Here is a 20,262-nt window from a genome sequence, read left to right as displayed (position 1 = left end):
CAAAGTATCTCAAAACTATCTCAAACTATCTCAAATCTCAAATCTATTATATTAGCTAAAATTAATAAACTGGAAATACCAAATGTTGGGAAGGATGCAGATTAGCCAAACACTTATGAGGTGGGAATGCAAAATGACATGGCAACTTTAGAAAATAATTTAGCAATTTCTTGTAGAGTTCAACATATACCTACCACATAATCAAGCAATTCTATTTCTACATGTTTACTAAAAATAAAATGTCCATACAAAGACCTGTGAATGTTCATAACATTACTTTTTTTCATAATAGCCCCAAATAACCCAGATGCATATTAATTGGTAAAGAGATAAATTGTGGTAAATTCATAAAATGTAATAATGCTCAGCACTAGGAAAACAACTACCTATACAGGAACCAGTACAGATGAATCTCACAATCATTATGTTCAGTGACAAGCTAGTCACAAAAGGCTACATTCTTTAAGATTTCACCTGTAGGATAATCTTTGGATTATCCTATTCACTTGTAGGATAATTATCCTATTCACTTGTAGGATAATCTTGGGATAGAGAAGAGGTCAGATATTACTACTGATAGGAAGGCTGAGGGGGCTGACTACAAAGGACCATGAGAAAATTTTATGGGATGATAGAAATGTTATATATTTCAATTGGCATGGTAGTCATATAACTGTTTACATTTGCCAAAACTTATCAAATTGTAAAACTGATCATGAGAATTTTATTGTATATAAATCAATCTCAATAAATCTGACCTTAAAAAATAAAAGAAAGAAACAATGGCAGCTTCCACCAGGATGAGAGAGGAAATGGGAAGAAGTGAAGGAGTGGATGGACAATTGCTGAAGATGGTGCCATGAGAGGCTCCTGAACTTCCCTCTTCCCCATAGACATACCAAATGTAGAGCTGCACACAGAGCAGTTACCTATGAGAGAAATTCAGAAACTAACTGAGCAGCTCTCATTCACATCAGGTGAATGGGAAAGTACCCACCTTAAAATGGGGAGGAAAGACTGACACACTCTTGCCATAAACCCCAACCCTGATACAGTACCATACAATTGGGAAAGAACTCCCAATGGCCTGCTTCTTCTGGAGGAGAAAAGGGTTTGGACCTTACACTTAGTGCCCCTAAATTTTAAGACTTGCATCAGAGGGATGGGTTCCCAAAACCCTAGCTCTGAAAACCAACAAGGTTTTCATCCACAAGACCCACAAATCTATAGCAAACAAAGGAGCAGTTGTTCCTAGGCATGTAAGCCCTCACTATGGCTATTCTCCCAGGACCCAGCACAGATGGAACAGCACAGTCCCCTCATCTCCAGGATTTCGCTGAAAGGGACCCATCTGCATAACTTGAAAGCTGCTCCCCACTTCTAATTTAGAACACATCTAGGAACTGGCCGTGATCCTCCCATGAAAATGGAAGCTAGTGGACACCTCCCCGTCTACCTACCTCTTGCCTGCTCCAAGTCATCACTATCTACCTAAAAAAAATAAATAAATAAAATAAAAACTTGTATATACCAGTTTCACTGCAGATTTTACAGCGACTGTCCAAGAGACAGGTCCTCAGATCACCTGGTCTGATAGCCAATGAGGCTTCCATATACCTATTCTACATATAAGGTAAGCTCATCAACTTTGGTCTTGGCAATTATTTTTTGGATATAACAGCAAAAACAAAGGCAACAAAAGCAACAACAAACAAGTGGGACTACATCAAAGTAAAAAGCTTCTGCTCATGAAAGGAAACCACCAACAAAATAAGGCAATTTATGGAGTGAAAGAAAATATTTGGAAACCACATATCTAATAAGGGGTCAATATCCAGAGTGTACTATAAACTTATACAACTCAATAGAAAAAGAAAGACCCACAAATAACGCAATTAAAAATGGTCAAAGGACCTGAAGAGACATTTTTCCACAGAAGACATAGATATAACCAACAGGTACGTGGAAAGGTATCCAACATTACAAACCACGAGGGAAACGCAAATCAAAACCACAATGGGATATCACCTCATACCTATTAGGATGGCCATTATAAAAATGGTAAGAAATAACAAATGCTCTCAAGGATGTGGATAAAAAGAAACCCCCTGTACATGGTGGGAATGTAAATTACTACAACCACAATGGAAAGCAGTATGGAGGTTCCTCAAAAAATTAAAATTAGAACTAATATAGGATCCATAATCCTAATCCCACTTCTGGCTATATATATCCAAAGGAAAGCATTATCTCAAAGAGGTATGAACTCCCATGTTCAATGCAGCATTATATACAATAGTCAAGGTATGGACACAACTCCAGTGTTGATCAAGAAATAAGTAGATTAAGCAAATATGGTACACGTATAAAGTGGAGAATAAATCAGCCTGGAAAAAAAAAATCCACCATTTGTGATAACATGGATGGACATGGAGGGCATTATGCTAAGTGAAATAAGCCAGAAAGAGAAAATAAATACTGCATGGTTTCACTTACATGTGGAAACTTAAAAACAAACAAACAAAGCACACACAACATCAAAAAGTGAAAAAAAGAACCCATAACACCAGAGAGTAGAAAAATGGTTGCCAGGGTGTCGGGGCCTGAGGAGGTGGGGAAATAGGGAGAGGTTGGTAAAAGGCAAGAGACTTCAGGATAGGAGTCAAGAAAGTTTTTTAATGCAAATTCCAAGGAAACTGAGGACTAGTGGGTAAGTATGAGTACTTTGGAAGGGGCAGGCAATAGTGGGTTGTGGGACTATAGGAGAGAGATACATTCTTTGCAGTAGGCAGTTTGTTTGAAAATCCAGGCACAAATGGCACCACAGAGCATGCCCTGCATCACTAATGTTGAAGATGGCTTGAGCACATAAAATTGCAAAGGGTGAAGCCGGAGAGGCAAATAGGGTCCAGGTTAAGTTGGGCTTTGTAAAGCATCCTAGGGATTTAAAGTTTTTATCCTTAGAATGATGGGAAGCCATTGAAGGATTTTAAGCTGGGAATGATCCATTCGAATTTGTTCCTCACGAAAATTTCATTGGCTTCAGTATGGAGGACTACAGAAAGTAGCAGTGAAATTAATGGAAGGGACCAATAGTCATGGTGCAGTGGAATGGAGAAAAGTGAAGGATTCCGCAAACTCTTGTAAACATATAAAATCCAAGGACTGATTGGACACGAAGCTTAAAAGAGTGGCAATAGTCAGGAGTTATACCCATACTTCTGACTTAGGTAACTTGGTAGATGATAATTCCAATTATTAAAGCTAAGAAATTTTGGAGAGGGAGGATGTTGGAAGGGAAGATGATGGATACATTTTATTATTACTGTTATTATTTGGTCATGTTATAAAAATGCTAGTCATATGATATATCTGGCCCCTTTATTTAAAGATCAATGTTTCTGATCTTCAGAACTATAATTCTTATAATGTTGAAAACCTTTAAGTTTTTTACTTTAAAAATTACTTTTGTCCTAAGTCTATGGGCACATTTGTACTATTAGAACATTGGAAACAATATACAAATATACAAAGAATATTGGAAGCAAAAGCTGCTTATTGCAAAAATGGTGGTTAAAGACTCATTTCCTTCCTCCTCCTTTTTGTCCTCATGAAAGAAATCAGCCACATATCTGAGATCTGGTGGAATCAAGTTTTGTCTTCTTGTAAAGTTGCCCTCTTTTTTCTTTATCCAACTTAAATGACTTTATTTCCTTTCTCTGTATCTTTGTGATTATAATTATGTTTATATTCACATTGTTTTCTGTTATCTAGTACCATCCCCTTCTGTCTTGAAGACAGAAGTTCTGCTTAGTTATTGGAAGTACTAAAGTACCTTGGAAAATCCTATGAATTAGGTGAGTACTTCATCAATAATTGCTAAATGCCTAGAGAGTCTGCATCCTGAACTTGCTCATCTAAAAATTTAGTTTCAAAAGTCATTCTGTTTTTTAATACTTTCTGTCAAATCCTTTAGCACCATCTATATTATTAGAACGGATGATAAAGTCTTTTTCTAAAAAATGTGGAGGTGGGTGGTAGGGAGGTGTGAAATGGGTGAAGGAGGTCAAAAGGCGCAAACTTTAAGTTATAAAATAAATATGGGAATGTAATATACAGCACGTTAAAAAATAATAAAAAAGAGTTACATAAAGAAAATTCATTTAAAAATAAAAATTAATCTTTAATCTGTTTGACATTATTCCCTTTATTTCTAAAATATGTATTAAACTTAGTCCTTATAAAAATTTATGAGAAAAGGTAATTTATCCTTCAAAATGTTTAGTTACCCAGATGTTAGAACACTTAAGCTACAAGTTGTCTAGGGGGTGAATGAATGAGTGCCTTTTCTGAGTGGTGAGGCCACAATAGTTGCAAAAGTACCACAAAAACATAAACCATGAAAACCAGAATGTGTGGCTTTCCTCAACTGTCACGGGTTGGTTGTAAACGTTAATGTGCTCAGGTGAAGCCACAAATGATGTTACCAGAACTATACAAGAGTGTTGTAATCAGAACTTGAATTGTATTTTGGAATTGGCTATAAACATGACTTGTGGTATAGTTCAAACTGATTCATTTTAGGTTTACTGCACTTGCATACTTTCCTGGTAACTGAAAGATTCTTAGTGTTTTTCTTTCTTTTTTTTTTTTTTAATTTATGCTATCCAGTTAAGAAAATAGTGCTTTGTGTTCCAGTAAAAGATTTACTCTATTAATATATATGTTATCTGAAAAAAAATCCATATCCTCTGTACCAAATGAAAGATATAAAAAGCAAAAGGAAGGAAACTGAAAATATGTGTTTACTTTGAGTCAGTAATGACTCTGATATAGCACAGGGAATGGTTATAGTACGAGCAAAAACATCAGTGTTATCTGATCAAGGCTCACCTGGCAGCAAGGCAAAGTTCTTTACTCATGGAGGAATTCATCATGGTGTCTGGGGCGGGGGGGGGGGGGGGGGCGTTGAATAACACACATTCTGGAACTACTGTCTATCAGTATTTGTTTTAGAAAAGTAAGGTAATCTAGGAATTAGGCAAAATTTGTTATAAAATGTCAAATAAATACCCTGCTTGTTTGGAAGCATCTTTTTTTCAATATCGTATAATTTTATCTGTAGCTTGTATGCTTTGGAGTAGAAAAATAATAAGTATCGCTTGACCATATTATAGCAATTATGAACATGGTCACTTGGTATATGTACTTCTCCCCTAGAGTACATACATACATACATGAAGAGAATACCAGAGCAAAACTTAATTCATGTCTTGAGTCTCTAATAATTCAAAATGTGGTCATATTCCAAAGCCTATAGGTCTTCTTTTATAAAAGCTGAGTGGCTTGCAACCATTTCATATACTGGGCTTTTCAAAAAATGGGATGTATCCACTAATAGGTTTTCTGTATTTGAGAAATTATGTATTATAAACATGTGATTCAAGAGAGCTAGCAAACAATTAAGTCAGAAATGAATTCCTTCCCTTTCAAATTTCACAGATGCAGGTGGGCTCTGAAGTCAACCAGAGAGGGACAAAGAACTTGCTTATAAGCAGCAACTGTTTATTTTCTCCTCAATGGCAACACTCAACATACGTAAGAAGGGCATGGGAGATTTACTGCTTTATGAAATAAATTAGGCATTTATCTACATCTGGATTCATTCTTTATGAAATAGAGAACCTATATCAATTATTTTCCCATATCATCAATTATTGATAAGAAAAAAAAATCCAGATTTCTGAAAATACCAAGTTTTAAAACCACTCTGTACCAAGAAAAATTTTTTAAAATTAAATTCCAAAAATTCTTTGGTATTTAAATGAGCACTGAAAAAAATATATATATTAAAAAGCTACCTGATGATTATAGGGAATAAGAGCTAATTCATAGTTTACCATATGGGATAAAAGAATTATTTGATCGTCATATTTGAAGATGCCAGACAGTTAATGCAAAAAGAATGAATTTCTTAATAAGTTTACCAGTGAAGAAGACAAGAGAAAGAACCAAAAGGAGGAAACAATGAAAGCCACACATTAGGGCAGCTGTGTGATCTGAAAAACTCTGCCTCTACTTTGTGTCCAATTTGAAATCTCCTTAAGATACAAAGAAGAGCCTTTACCAGGAATGGGATTATGCACTGATGAAAAAAGCCCACTCTAGAACCCATACATATGTGATAGCAAAGAAAAAAACAAATATATCGGCATATAAATGGTGATACATCAGTTCTCAAAACTCAGCCACTCATTCTCAAGAGATCTGGAGAGTCTACATTTAACTGTAACTTGACTTTAACTGGGCTCAAGCGTTTTGTAACTTTGAAACTCTTTAATTCAAATCCTTTGCAAAATATAATATCTGAAGCAAGTAAAAATGGAACTCGTTTGATTTTGGGTGAGGAGGTGGGATTGGCAGCCCTTAATCCTATCCATTAGCAGCTTCTTTCCTTTCTTTTCCTATGTGATAGCTTTCCAAGGTAATTCTTTTTTTTTTTTTAAGATTTTATTATTTGTTTGTTTGCTTGTTTATTTATTTATGACAGAGAGAAAGAGAGAGAGAGAAAGCAGGAAGAGGAGTGGGGGGTGGACAGAGAAAGGGACAAGCAGACTCCCTACTGAACAGGGAGCCAGGATCTCAGGACTGGATCCCAGGACCCTGAGATCATGACTTAAGCTGAGGTCAAACACTTGCCCTACGGAGCCACGCAGATGCCGGGCTCTGGGGTAATTCTGTGGTATCCCTGTGGCTGAAATATAGAAAAAGCAATTTAGTTGTTTCAGTCATATAGATGGGAAATACTTCCTGCTTAAATTAGTCCTACTGTTTGTTGATTCCCCAGATCCCTGGTGAAAAGAGGAGACTTGACAACTGTCAATATTCAGTTAACACGGGAGACCGAACAAACAGCTACCACTGCTCTATCTTAACATTCCTCAAGTTATAGTAAAGCAACATCATTATTCACAAAGACAAGAGGAAGAAAAAGAGAAGCCAATGTGAACAAATGTTGGGCACATGGAAAATTGAAACCTGTAGGTCCCAGGAAAGTGAATTGATTCATGTCACAGAACCCCAGAAAGGCTTGAGAACCGAAGGCACCAGCTACTGAAGCTGAAAGTACTGAGAGAGGGTCGTTTGAGCTAAGCAACCACCCCTCGATGATCTTTCCAGGAAAGAGAAATTTTGATTTCTAGTAAAGCCTCAGACTCTCAGGTATCTTCCTATAAAAGACGGTTAAAAGGAAGATGTACTTTCTTTTAGCCCATCTTCCCTATGTAGGCTTTTAGAACACCAGAAATGGGTAATTGGACACAGGCAGACTCAAAAGGAAATCTTTGAGTGGTGACTCTGTACCCTGCTAGGGGAGCTGGTCTAGAATGCAGCGGAGAATGGAAGGCTGCCAAAAAGGCCTCTCCTGGAATGGTTCTCCTTATTAGCTCTACAGTACTTTAAGCAATTACGTCCATGTATACATGATAAAAATACATTCCATTGCAAAAAGAGAATACTCAGTCCTTGATTATTATTCAAATGGATGAGGACAGAAACACAGGTTTTGAAAAATAGATTTCTAAAAATCATTTCCTCTTGTCCTTTGGAAAATAGTTACCTTCTCAAATGTATTTTATCTAGGTTCGTGGAAAACATTCTGCGTGTGACTGCTTTAGGAGGAGAGAAGTGATGGGAAAGCTTACAGGAAAGTAAGTACTAGCAATACCTACTGTTAGGGTCATGGGTAATTCATCTACAAATAATCCCATTCGGTCTTTGTCATTTAAATAGAACTCCTCATTTGATCATGTATTGCTCAAATTGAACTTTTGGACACATTAAACCTTTGTAGAGTATTAATGTAAAAAAAAATAGCCAGATCATGTTTTTTCATATACTGCATAAATGGAATTTGCCCTCTTTAAAGTCTGGAGTGGTTACTTACTTTCTGGCAAATTCATCTGTAAAGATTTCCAACTGGAAATGTATTTTGCATGATAACAGGTTGAAGTCATGAATCACTTGGTAATTCATTAGAGTGACTAGCATCAAAGGATCCCTTAGGAATTTAGGGGAAAGGTAGTTAAGCAATTAATGAAGTTATTTAAAATCCTGATATGGTTGAGCCTGCTTTGAAGACTGCTAGGGATTAATATTTATTTAATAGATTGTCAGTTTCCATGCCAAAAAAAGAAATGTGACAGAAGTCACCCTAGTCTAAATGTAAAAAAGGTAGCCCATTTGAAGCATATTTTATTGCGGTAGTTGACACCATTATAGTCTGTACCATTATATCACCATACAAAAGCCATCATTCTCAAGCCGAAATTAACATTGCTGTTGTTTTCGATTAGAAGAATTGGCTCTAAATCCAGCAATTCTCTGCAGTGATTTATATTTTAGTAGCTGCCATCTTGCACCAGGAGAGAACATGTCAGAGTATAACTGCTCTCTGATGAGACATAAGGTATTAAAATTGATATGAGATGACAAAATGGGAGAATAGCATTGTTAGGGGTAAAGTTTTCACTTGAGGACCGTCTCTGTTACGGCTTCATTCCTGAGACTCTCTGCTAATCTTTATGTTTGATTCAGAACCTAGTTCTTCCCATGGCAGTGTAGAGGATGTGAGCCTGGTGTTATATAATTAGCTCTCATCTCTTGCATAAAATACTGCGAATGTATCAAGTTGCCAGAAAGATCTCATTCGTAAGAATAAATAATAGCTGAGTTGATTGACAGACTGAACACTCCTAAGGACATTTGGGTAGTTTCCTTCATTGTATCAAGATTTATTTTTATATGTTGTAGCTAGTCCCACCTAGTTTTACCCCTAATGTCTTTTTAAAAAGCAGTGTAATTAGTGATTTTTTACCCTGAAGTTCAGTACTAAAATCTCAGCATATTTCATAGTATTTTATAATACCATTTAGTTTTTAAACAACCTTTATCCCTAAAAATAGTCAGAGCACTCTACAATCTCTGTTTTAGATTTCTCTTGCTCATCCTTGTAGCACTCTGAAATAGGGTTGCCATTAAGAAATAATAGGCATGAGTTGAAACTTTTTTTCATATCCTTAGCACAATACCAGACACCTAAATTAATGACCAAAATGCCACAGTGTTCAAATTTATAGTAATATTATCATCATAAAAATATTAAATACCAATAAAGCATATTAGATTTGATTTCTACTCTGTCTTGAAGAGAATATCTTTTAGGGGTGGTGCATTCCTTACATCCTACATACAGGATACCTTTTTACTCAAAGTGCTCATGTTTGCTTTTAAGGAATGCATATTCTCTTGTGTAGCTTCTCATGCAATCGGTTGCTACTAAAGTTTGGTAACTGCCTCTGTTGTCCTACCTCCATCTTGTCCCATGCAAGAGAAATAAAAAAAATATAAAATCTTTGGCTTCTAACTTTGCAACAATGGCACTTTGGTGGTCATGGTTGAGTGGAATAGTAAGGTTGGAGATAGGAAAGTAGAATGGATTGCTCATCAAAGGCATTCGTCATGTGGCTGAGAGTGGCCAAGTATCAGCAACCCAATTCTAATGCCTATGTTATAATAAGACCAGGATCTTGAAATGCATGGTCAATGGCCTATGAAATACCTGGTGTAAGTAAAATAAGCCAGACAAGCGGCAAGTCAGGCAAATAAGGTATATGAACAAAGGGTCTTAGTTATGACTTATTCAAAAGCAAGCCTTTCATGCCATAGCATCAGTTTACTATTTGCCACCTAGGAATGGGTCAATGTCCAAGGGCCAAAATAATGCCACCTATTAATAAGTTAGAAAAACCTGTTAAGTTCATCCTGTGGTAATCTGTTTTGCATTTAATATTACAAATACTGTGAAAATGTGGGTATATCTGTGTGCATTCTATCCCCTTTGTACCACTTCTCACCTGTCTTTTCCAACTTGTTTATTAATAGAAAAAACAAGAACCTAGTATTGTTATCCTTGGAAGGTAAGTTATTTTGTGCCTGAGTAAAGGTCATTGTGTAAAAGAATAATTGTGTTACTTTATTAAAAAGAAAAGTTCTGAGTAGGATTTTCACCGAACCATTCAGAGACACTTTTTACCTGCCTGAAGGTCCGTTACCTCTTCATCAGTGACTCTACCGATGAATATTAAAACATATTTGAATCCTTTTCCCCAATGTTGGAGTGTCCAGATCTCTCAAAGATGTATTTTCCTCTTCACTATGGTCTTTGTTCCCTGGTTATAACAGTGGCATCCAGCTATATAATCTAGTCTGTTTTGAAAACCACCTGCTATGCTTTCCTTTCTCATTCTCTACATCTCAGTCTCTTCATTCATTGCTAATATGCCTTCAGAGAACCACTGTTTAAGCTTGAAATTTTATCTTTTTTGACTCCTTTCTCTTCTCTGACATTTCTAAACAGTTTCAAACTATTCTCAAGCTCCCATCATCTCTTCCCTTCTGTAATTATAATTCTCTCCTAGAGTGCAGCCTGAATTCTAGTCTTTTCCCTGCTCCCCACCATCTCCACATACTCTCATCATAGTCTTTCTAAAACCAATTTCCTGATTATTTCACTCTTTGAAAACCATAGTAGACACAATGCAGATTGCTGTGTTTACCACACCCAGGCGCACAGAAGGACCACATTTCCCAGACACTAGATTGGAACCTTGTGACTGTATTCTGACGTATGGGAATATGAGTTGACACAACATGTCGCTTCTGCTGATGACACATGAGAGCCAATAGGCCTCTGGCTGTTTCTCTTTCTCTTCCTTGGTTATCTGGGATGCCGTGTCTTCAGATGACAGTATCATCAGATGGAGGACACCTGAATCCTCAACTAGAGGAAGGACGTGACCACCTCCCAGCAGACTTTTCATGAGCAAGAAATAAGCCTTGTTGTGCTAAGTCAGTGACTTTCTGGGATTTGCCTGTTGGAGAACTTGGGGTTATTTGCCTAACATTCTCAGAAACTTTCATTTCCAGAAAACAACCTGTTACTGAGACATTTAAAGATCTTCATGATCTGCTCCCAAGATGAGCACTGATTAGATGCCAGGCCCCAAGTTTAACACGACGTATCATAACTGGTTCAACTTTATAACAACCTAATGAGAGAAACTGAAGTCCCCAGAGATAAAACAATGTACATTAGTTCACATGGCTAACAAAATGAGTAAGATCAATACCAAAACCCATACCCAGTTTTTCTATCTCTTTGGCAAGGTCTTTCCTAGAGATGTGTCCTATAGATGCTCTATAGTCCAACGTGCCTGAGCTTGCTGTATGCTATACCTTTCTTTTGCTGTGCATCTACTTACAAATAGGGCCTCAGTTGCCTTCAAATAATTTACCAAGGGAGGTCTTTCTGATTACTGCGCAGCCTCTTTAGACACTCATTAAAAACTGCAGAGCATTATGGGAAGGGAGACAGGTAAGTGTACCTGCTCCAAGCTGAACGTGGCATTTTGTGCCATAGGAGTTTCTGGGGCCATAGCAAGTCCACCAGCAACAGATCTTACTGCTCAGTTAGAGGACACTGTGAGCCAGTGCATGTGAAAGAGCTTCGAGAAGACATGCAGCCCTCTGCAAATGTGAAGTAGGCCTATCTATTTACTTTCTCCCTAAGTCTATATGGAGAGACATCACCTGACCACCAAGGCAGCAAACAGTAGAGCCCTTCCATCCTGACTTTCAAACTCATCTCATAATGTTTCTATTAATATCTGCCAAAAATCCACCGAGAGCTGCAAAAGTCCCAGGGAGCTGTGTGAGCCCTTCTGAAGAATGAGTGTTGGCAAACGTCAGAAACAAAGCAGAAGCCAAAGCTTATTTATAGTCCTGGGCAGACCTAGCTCCTAGGGCAGAGCAGGCTTTGTGTTCAAAGACTCATCTCAGGTTAAAACATCCTGTTTTATTTAAACAGAAAGTCCTTGCTGGCAGCTACACAACTTTGACCAGATATAGGATTTTCTCTGTGTCACTTGGCATAAAGACATGCAAAAGTTTCCTAATATGATATTCTTGTAACTTGGAAAAATTAGTAACTCCCACCATGCAACCCTTGTAGGATCATGTGCTAATGAAGAAGATGCTCTAATAATTAGGCCTAGAGCCCACTGAATGTAACACCTTCCAATTAGCACTCCCCAGCATGAATACTGCCATTATCATTAAACAACAAAGACAAAAATGGGTATCAATCCACATAATAGAAAATAATTGATGAAGTTGGAGGGCGTGATTATTTGTGATTACTTTACAGTCATGCACAGAAAGTAGGAGAACCACAGCTAGTGGTTAATCTCTGGCTACCTCTTTGAAGATAATGAAATTGGCTTCCTACTGATGATTATTCATTAACAATTAATTCTTTCTCAGTGATCTGCCTCATTTTCAGCTTCTCACTACAAACATGCAATGGAATAATTACAAGTGGAAATGAAAAAGCAATTAGTGGCAGATAATGCCAACATCTGATTAAAAAACAGTAGAACAGATTAGCAGTTTCGTAACTGCAAGTCTGCTGCCTTCAGCAGGGAGGTGTAAGTCACCCAGTTATACTGCAGTTCAAGCTGTGCTTTCTCTTTTATTGCCTCCCTTCCATCATGGTCTGCCACATTAAATGCTCTCTTTTATTCTAGGGGGCATTGGCTGTTGTAAATACTTTCCACAGATTAAGTAGCGTTTGAGATGATTTGTGGTCCTAGATGCTGAAATTCGAAAAGGCACGGTCTCATCATATGATGGCTAAACCCCGTATCTATATACGCCTTTCTTTGGGGACCACAGAAAATATCACCATACATTGCTTTGCTTTTGTTTCAACTCTACCTTTGTTAAGTATCCGCAGAACAAGTCTCACTAAATCAAAAACAAACATCTTCTTTAAGAAGGTTGGCTCTTTTGTTACCTGCATCCATGGCTGCTTGGGTCTTGTAGGTTGGATTCTTGCCTTGCATAATGGGAGACATAAATTGGCGGTTAGTAGAGTTTTACTTAATGTTTAATAAGGGTTGACGTAGTGCTGGCTGCCATATAAATAATCCTTCAATAAAAGGCTTATAATTTCACTCTTCTCAGCTATCCAGCTGGTGTGTCAGTACTTCATGTAATGCAGAACTACGTGGGGGAGTGTCAAAACCATCACTTCAGAAGGTAAGAAAGGTAATTCTCTTTTAAGTAATTTGGAAGATATGTTCATCCGAAGCTCTTATCAGATCTCGCTGTAGAACTTAACATGGTAGAAGCATAGCCAAGAGCTATTTCAGAAAATGGAGTTTTGAAAAGAACTATGTATTTAACTATAATATCATTTGGTCATATGCTATTTTATCAGGTCCGCAAAGATCAACATAATGAAGGAGGGAGTTATGCAATGGAAATAAAGCAAACTTTGATGAATTGATATTCATTTAATATGCAGTAGTATGGTGCTTTTATGATCAATGGAACATCTGTTCAGATTGGTCATTTCTTGTTCACTATGCCTGCTGGAGATTTTAAATATCACCCCGAATATTATTAATTTTATGATTGAAATTTTATTAAGTATCTTTTATGTACCTGGAACTGTGGAGGGGCATTGCTATTAATTAGACATAGTACCCTAGCCCTCCATCAGCTCAAAATCTCATGGAAAAGAAAGGCATATAAAAAATGAATGGGATAAAAATGGAATAATTGATACATTGGGGCATTTATAGGGCACAAGAGGGAGTTCTGCAGGGTTTAAGTTGGACCAGTAGTGACCGAAATGACTTCATAAGCAGAGGATGCCTGAAGTAAGCCTTGGAAAATGTCCTTTAAGAGAGCAGCAAGGTCTGTTGCTGACAGACCTGCTGTGGCTCCAGAAATTCCTATGGCACAAAAGCCCATGTCCAGTTTAGCACAGGAACATTCACCTGCCTCTGTGCTCTATAGTTCTTTAATGAGAGGCACTAAATAAGGTCCCTAGTGAATCTGAAAAAACTTCCTCAGTGCTTGTAGTCAATCCCAGGCAACCAAGGCCCTATTCCTAACACCCAGGACAGTTTTCAAGATCATCTATACACTGATAACTTCCAAATTTGTATCTGCAACTCTGACCTCTACTCTGAACTCAATTTGTTTTTGTTTGTTTTTTTAAGATTTTGTTTATTTATTCATGAGAGACACACGGAGAGAGGCAGAGACAAAGGCAGAGGGAGAAGCAGGCTCCCTGCGGGGAGCTGGATGTGGGACTCAAACCCAGGACCCCAGGATCACAACCTGAGCCAAAGGCAGACGCTCAACCATGGAGCTACCCAGGCATCCCTCTGAACTCAACTGGCAAAATCCCATTGTCTAGTCAGCATCTTCTCCTGATGCCTAATGAGCATCTCATACCATCAGGCTGTACACCCAATTCTTGATTCCAGTTCCTTCCCACATCTGCCCTTGTCCCAAAGTTCCCTACATCAGAGAGTGACACCAAAAACCCAAGAGATGTCCTGGACTCATCTCTTTATCTTATATTCTACATCGAACCAATCTACAAATATTATTTACTTTACCTTGAAAAAATATTAGAATCTCCCCCTCCCCCTCATGTTTATTATCTCCATTAATGAGGATTTCATTAAATAAAAATCTTATTACTTCTCTGTTCAAAAGTCTAATGGTTTTGCTTTTTTTTTTTTTTTTTTGGTTTTGCTTTTCAAAGTAAAATCTAAAGTCTTTGCCATGATTTCCATGCCAAGTCATGATCAGGTCCCAGGTCAACCGCTCCAGTCTTGCTTCTTGCCACTTTTCCCATCACTCACTTGGCTTTACCACACTTCTCAGTGTCCAGGAGATGAGAGTGGAAGTTGATTCAGGGAGAAAAATCAGGAATTCAGTTATAAACACATTGATTTTAATATCCTTTGACATACCTAGAGATGTCAAGAGGGCAGTTGCAATACAGATCTTAAGTCTCAGAGGGGAGACCTGGAACTAGAGATATGGTCAAATTATCTGCTGCACATACTGTCTTTTAAAACTCACCATGGATGTCCCAGAGAGAGGAGAAAAGGGATATAGGACCAAGCTTTGAGGAACCATGGCAAACGAAGGCCTAGTGGAGGAATATGACCTTATAAAAGAGTCAGAGATGGATAAGCAGTCCTCGAGAGGCAGGGGATACATTGGGGGAATGGTTTGGTAGGAGCCCAGGGATGTGAGAAATGAGTACAGCTGGTATGAGCATTTTTTAAGACTTTATTTATTTATTTGTGAGAGACACAGAGAGAGAGGCAGAGACACGGGTAGAGGGGGAAGCAAGCTCCCTGCAGGGTGCCTGATGTGGGACTTGATCCCAGGGCCCCAGGATCATGCCTTGAGCCCTAAGCCAGCCAGGTGTCCCTCAGCACTTCTTTAGAGAAGTTTGGTAGTAAGGAGGAGATGAAACAATTGAAGGGGGAAGATGTGTGGTCAAGAAAAGAGCATTATTTTTATGGCTGAGATCTGAACATACTTAAAAGCTAAGAATTGCACATTTGAAGGGAGTACAATTTTTCAAAAGGAGGGAAAGAAATAGCATCTCTAGTCTGAGAAGATGGGATGCGATGGGATCACAAGCACAGCTAATTAATTTTTGAAGCTAGTAATGTAGAAAATAAACTTTTAAAGATGTTTTCAAAAAAAAAATTAATGGTTGGTTGTCTAAATGCAAACTTTAGGACTTAAAATTACCAGAGAAGAAAATAAATGAAAGATATCTCAGATAATATAATAAAAAGAAAACGAAACAAAGAAACAGGAAGAAGAGGTGCCTGGGTGGCTCTGTCGGTTAAGCCTCTGCCTTCAGCTCAGGTCATGATCCCAGGGTCTCAGGATGGAGCTTGCATCAGGCTCCCTGCTGAGCAAGGAGTCTGCTTCTCTCTCTCCCTCTGCTCCCCCCCACCCTCACTCATGCTCTGTCTCTTGCTCACTTTCTCTTTCAAATAAGTAAATAAATAAAATCTTTTTTAAAAAATAATTTTAACTTGTTACAAAGATGGCTAGAGTCTATGATGAAGGTATAATTGTAACACTAAAATGCTGAATAATTTAGTATCAAAGTATCTTAGGCAAAACTAAAAAGACCAAAAGACAAACAAACAAACAAACAAACAAAAACAAAGCCCAGAAAAGTAGTAGGAAACTACTATAGCTTCTCAATCTCTGAAAGGACAAGTAGATAAAAGTGAAATGGATATACAGAGAACAAGAATAATATCATTAAGAAATTTTATTTAATAGTTACATCATGAGTTCCATACCCTACAAAGAGGAGAATCATCATTTTTCAAGTGTCTCTGAAAAATTCACACACACACAAAAAATTAGGTAGGTTATAGATAAAAAGCCCAAAATAATCACTCCAAATATCCTAATGAAGACATAATCTGAACCATTTGCATAGATCACAAGTGCAAAAAAATTCCATAAGTAACATTAGCTCAATGAACGTTTGGAAGAAACCATTTGCAGAATGTATTTTAATATGAAATACGTCAAAGATAATGAAAAATGTAGAGCTTCTCCACTCACTAGTCATTCTCCCTGGCCAAGTATTTATGGAGATATTTATCAAGTGAATATTCATCATTTCCAGAATATTTTCAGTTACTTCTTTCGACGATTGTTTACAAGGTTTATTCACACCAATATAATAATCTAGCTCATTCAAATCAGGGTATGTGTCCCAAAGATTCAGATCTGCAAGTATCACATTCATTTTCAATTTCATCTGGAATAATAAAGTTCGCTTGCCTTGAAAGATAAGTTTAGTTTATTCAAAGGAGTGAAAATATATCATCAATATGCTGATTTGCAAAGCTGGTCCAAATTATGCATATGCTTTTACTCAGTGTGTACATTTTATCACCAAAGACGTGAAGTTTTTCTTCAAGTTACTGCAGAAAACAGTAATTGTTTGCAATCCACGTGAATATTTTCTCTAAGGCGAGAAAAAAATGGAGACTTCGATCTGCTTGTCCTTAATGTGGCTGACAGTCTTTACAGCCTGGTTAGCTTCTTTCCTTAAAATTTTAAAACCGTCTCTGATGGTGAAAGCTTTCCTCACGCATGAAATAGTGAGTAGATCTTCTTTCCAGTACAACAGCTTGAATACATGGAACAATTTTTTCTTATTGGATACCACTGCCTTAGCACCATCTGTGCATAGCCCAGTATTCACGTCACTTGCGTATTCCTGTTTATCTTGAAGTTATCAGTAATATTAAAAGCTCTTCTCCAGTTGTAAGAGTTAACAAAGACTGGCCAAACAATGTCCTCGGGATCCTTTTTTCAGATCTATCTGACAAAAGATCAGTTGAGATGCTAATATCGGGGAATTCATCTTAGAGTCTCCAGGGAATATTATGGACTTTTCTGTGCTAAGGATAATAAATGCTGCTTTACATCTAGGCCATATCTGTCATTGTTTGATAAATTATTGTATTTGACAGAGAGTTGCCCCATCAGAATTTTTTTCTCTTGCTTTGTCCCAGACAGCATCACTTGACTGGCAGCCAAACAGTAATTGGTGTCTCACCAATCACTTGAACAATTGAACCTTGGCAGTTGAACCAACCACTATACACAAGGCTTCTGCAAATTTTGCGATTTCATCTCTTTCCACCCTGTGCTGGTGTTTTTGAGTTACTTGAGTATCATCCTGCTTCGCTTTTAAAAAGTCAGTACTTTCCAGAGTAGTCTTTGTGCATTTCAAAACTAATATTTGAGATAGAATGTTTTCTTGTCAGAATGTTAGTGTCCCCAAACACTCTGTTCCTAAAGGAAGAAGTTTACAGTCCTTGTCAGTCCGCTGAAATCCAAATTTTAAATAATTAATGGGATATTTTTGCACCATATTTGCATGATACTTTTGTTATCAGCTTTGCAGCTGGTGTTTTTACAATAATCGGGAGTTTCAGGTAATTCATCAGCTTGGTCTTCATACCATTTCAAATGCATGTGACTGATTTCATCACAATCACCATTCTTTAGCATTATGTTTTAAAAGTCTTATTTTAAAGCACTGATTCATGATAGGCTCAAGAGAAAAGAAAATCAAAGAGTATATAATCTCAACTGCAATTTATAATTGGTATTTTGCATATTTAAATGATATGTAAGGCATCACCCCAAAACATGCCATAATAACAGAAAAATTCAGTATACGAGAATCGTAGTGATCAAACAATCTATGTTATACTTATGTCCTAAAAAACTTAACTACTAAGTATTTTTATAAGTATGCCTGAGCACCACCATAAAATTCATGTGGCCTATGTAGGTTGCCTACTGTGCTAACTACTTTAGCCTCATTCCATGCAAAACTATTTTGAAATCACAGATTTGATTAAAAGTTAAATTTTTAAAGATTCTATTCATTTATTTGAGGGAGAGAGAATGAGAGAGAGTGCAAGCAGGGGAGGGGGAGAAGGAGAAGGAAAGGGTCTCAAGCAGACTCAGTGCTGAGCACAGAGCCAGACATGGAACTCGATCTCATGGCCCTGAGCTCATGACCGGAGCCAAAACCAAGAGTCCAAAGCTCAACTGACTGAGCCACACAGGCTCTCCAAATGTTAAACCTTCAAAAATACACATTTCAATAAGTAACTTTTTAAAAAGTTTTTCTACCCCATACATTACCTTAAATCGCATACTATGCATATTATACATTTAGAAACATTTTATAATGTTTAGAATGTATGTGATAAGTCAGGTTTTTTGTGTGATTAAATTTCACCTCTAACACTAACCGCAGGACATGGAACAAGTGTCATACCCTCTCCAACCTGCAGTTCTTTTACCTAGTAAAGGTAAAAAAAATACTAGTACTTTTATCATAATGGGAAGATTAGATGAAATTATCCATGCATAGTGCCTGAAAGATAATAAGTCTTGACCACTATAATGACATACACTAGATTTTCATAGTTAAAAATCGCTCTTTAAAAGTTTTTTGTTGCTGTTAAATAAGAGTATTCATTTTAGAATTTGTATTTGCATATTAGCTGATGAGTTCTAGTCTCTAGGTAATTAAGCAAGAGCAAAGGAGACAGATTACATAGCATGGGAGTCTAAACTATCAGCCAGAGAAGCTCAGTGCGAGGCTGCTCCTTTTTTTTTAAAAAAAAAATAATTTAATTTTTATTGGTGTTCAATTTACCAACATACAGAAAAACACCCAGTGCTCATCCCGTCAAGTGTCCCCCTCAGTGCCCGTCACCCATTCCCCTCCCCCACCCTCTGCCCTCCTCCCCTTCCACCACCCCTAGTTCGTTTCCCAGAGTTAGGAGTCTTTATGTTCTGTCTCCCTTCCTGATATTTCCCAACATTTCTTCTCCCTTCCCTTATATTCCTGTTGTAAAAGGCTGCTACACTGATTAGAGCTCAGTTCACTTGCTTTAACTCAAGGTCCTCTCACAGAACATTAGGTCACACTCAGTTCCAATCACCCAACCTCTGGAAGGTGGCTAATATATGTCACTACCATTTGTTTGAAAGTTACAGTAATTGTATCTTTTTCAAAGCGGTAAAGAGCTGCCATTTTGCCACTGAAAATTGGAAGAATATTGGTAGGCCAAGCTTAAATTAAAGCTCAAAAATTTCTCCAAATTCAAAAACAAGGTATTTTCATTTTGAAAGTATTGGAAAGCATTTAACAAATAATTTAAAAATATTTATAAATATTTGAAGTGTTTATTTAAAAAAATTTTAGGAGTCAAAAAAAGAAACAGTAAGAGTGCTAAATTCAGAGTGACTGAATTACAACTTCACTCCATTATTGAGAAATTTTATCATGATGGAGTTATATTGTACTTCAAAGTATTTAGACATAAATTTCTATTTCTTTTATTAAAAAATGCCTATGTTAGTCATTTTACTGGATGCTGGGAAGAGGTAGTAAACAGGGCAGACAGGTGCTTGCTTGCCCTTAATGACTTTATATTCCAGCTTGTCACTATCAACTGATACAAGGATTTCAGTAGTTTGGAGAAAAATTAAATCATATAGAGGTAACTTTTTGATAGGTTAAGGCTTAAATGCTAGTAAAACCTTGAGTCCTTTGGACTAAGTTTCTAGCATCTTACAAACATAAAACAATTATTTAGTTAATAACCAGAGAATCCAGAAAAAAAAACCCCAGATTTTACAAGTAACTTCTTCCTTCCTGAAAATAGATAATTTTAGAAGTCACGATTTGTCTTCCTTGTTTTTTTTTTTTCTTTTTTTAATCAGCAGTATCACTACATCCAATAAATACTG

Source organism: Vulpes vulpes, chromosome 3 (genome assembly GCF_048418805.1).
Source record: "Vulpes vulpes isolate BD-2025 chromosome 3, VulVul3, whole genome shotgun sequence".
NCBI classification, from domain to species: domain Eukaryota; kingdom Metazoa; phylum Chordata; class Mammalia; order Carnivora; family Canidae; genus Vulpes; species Vulpes vulpes.
This window is presented reverse-complemented; position numbering follows the sequence as displayed.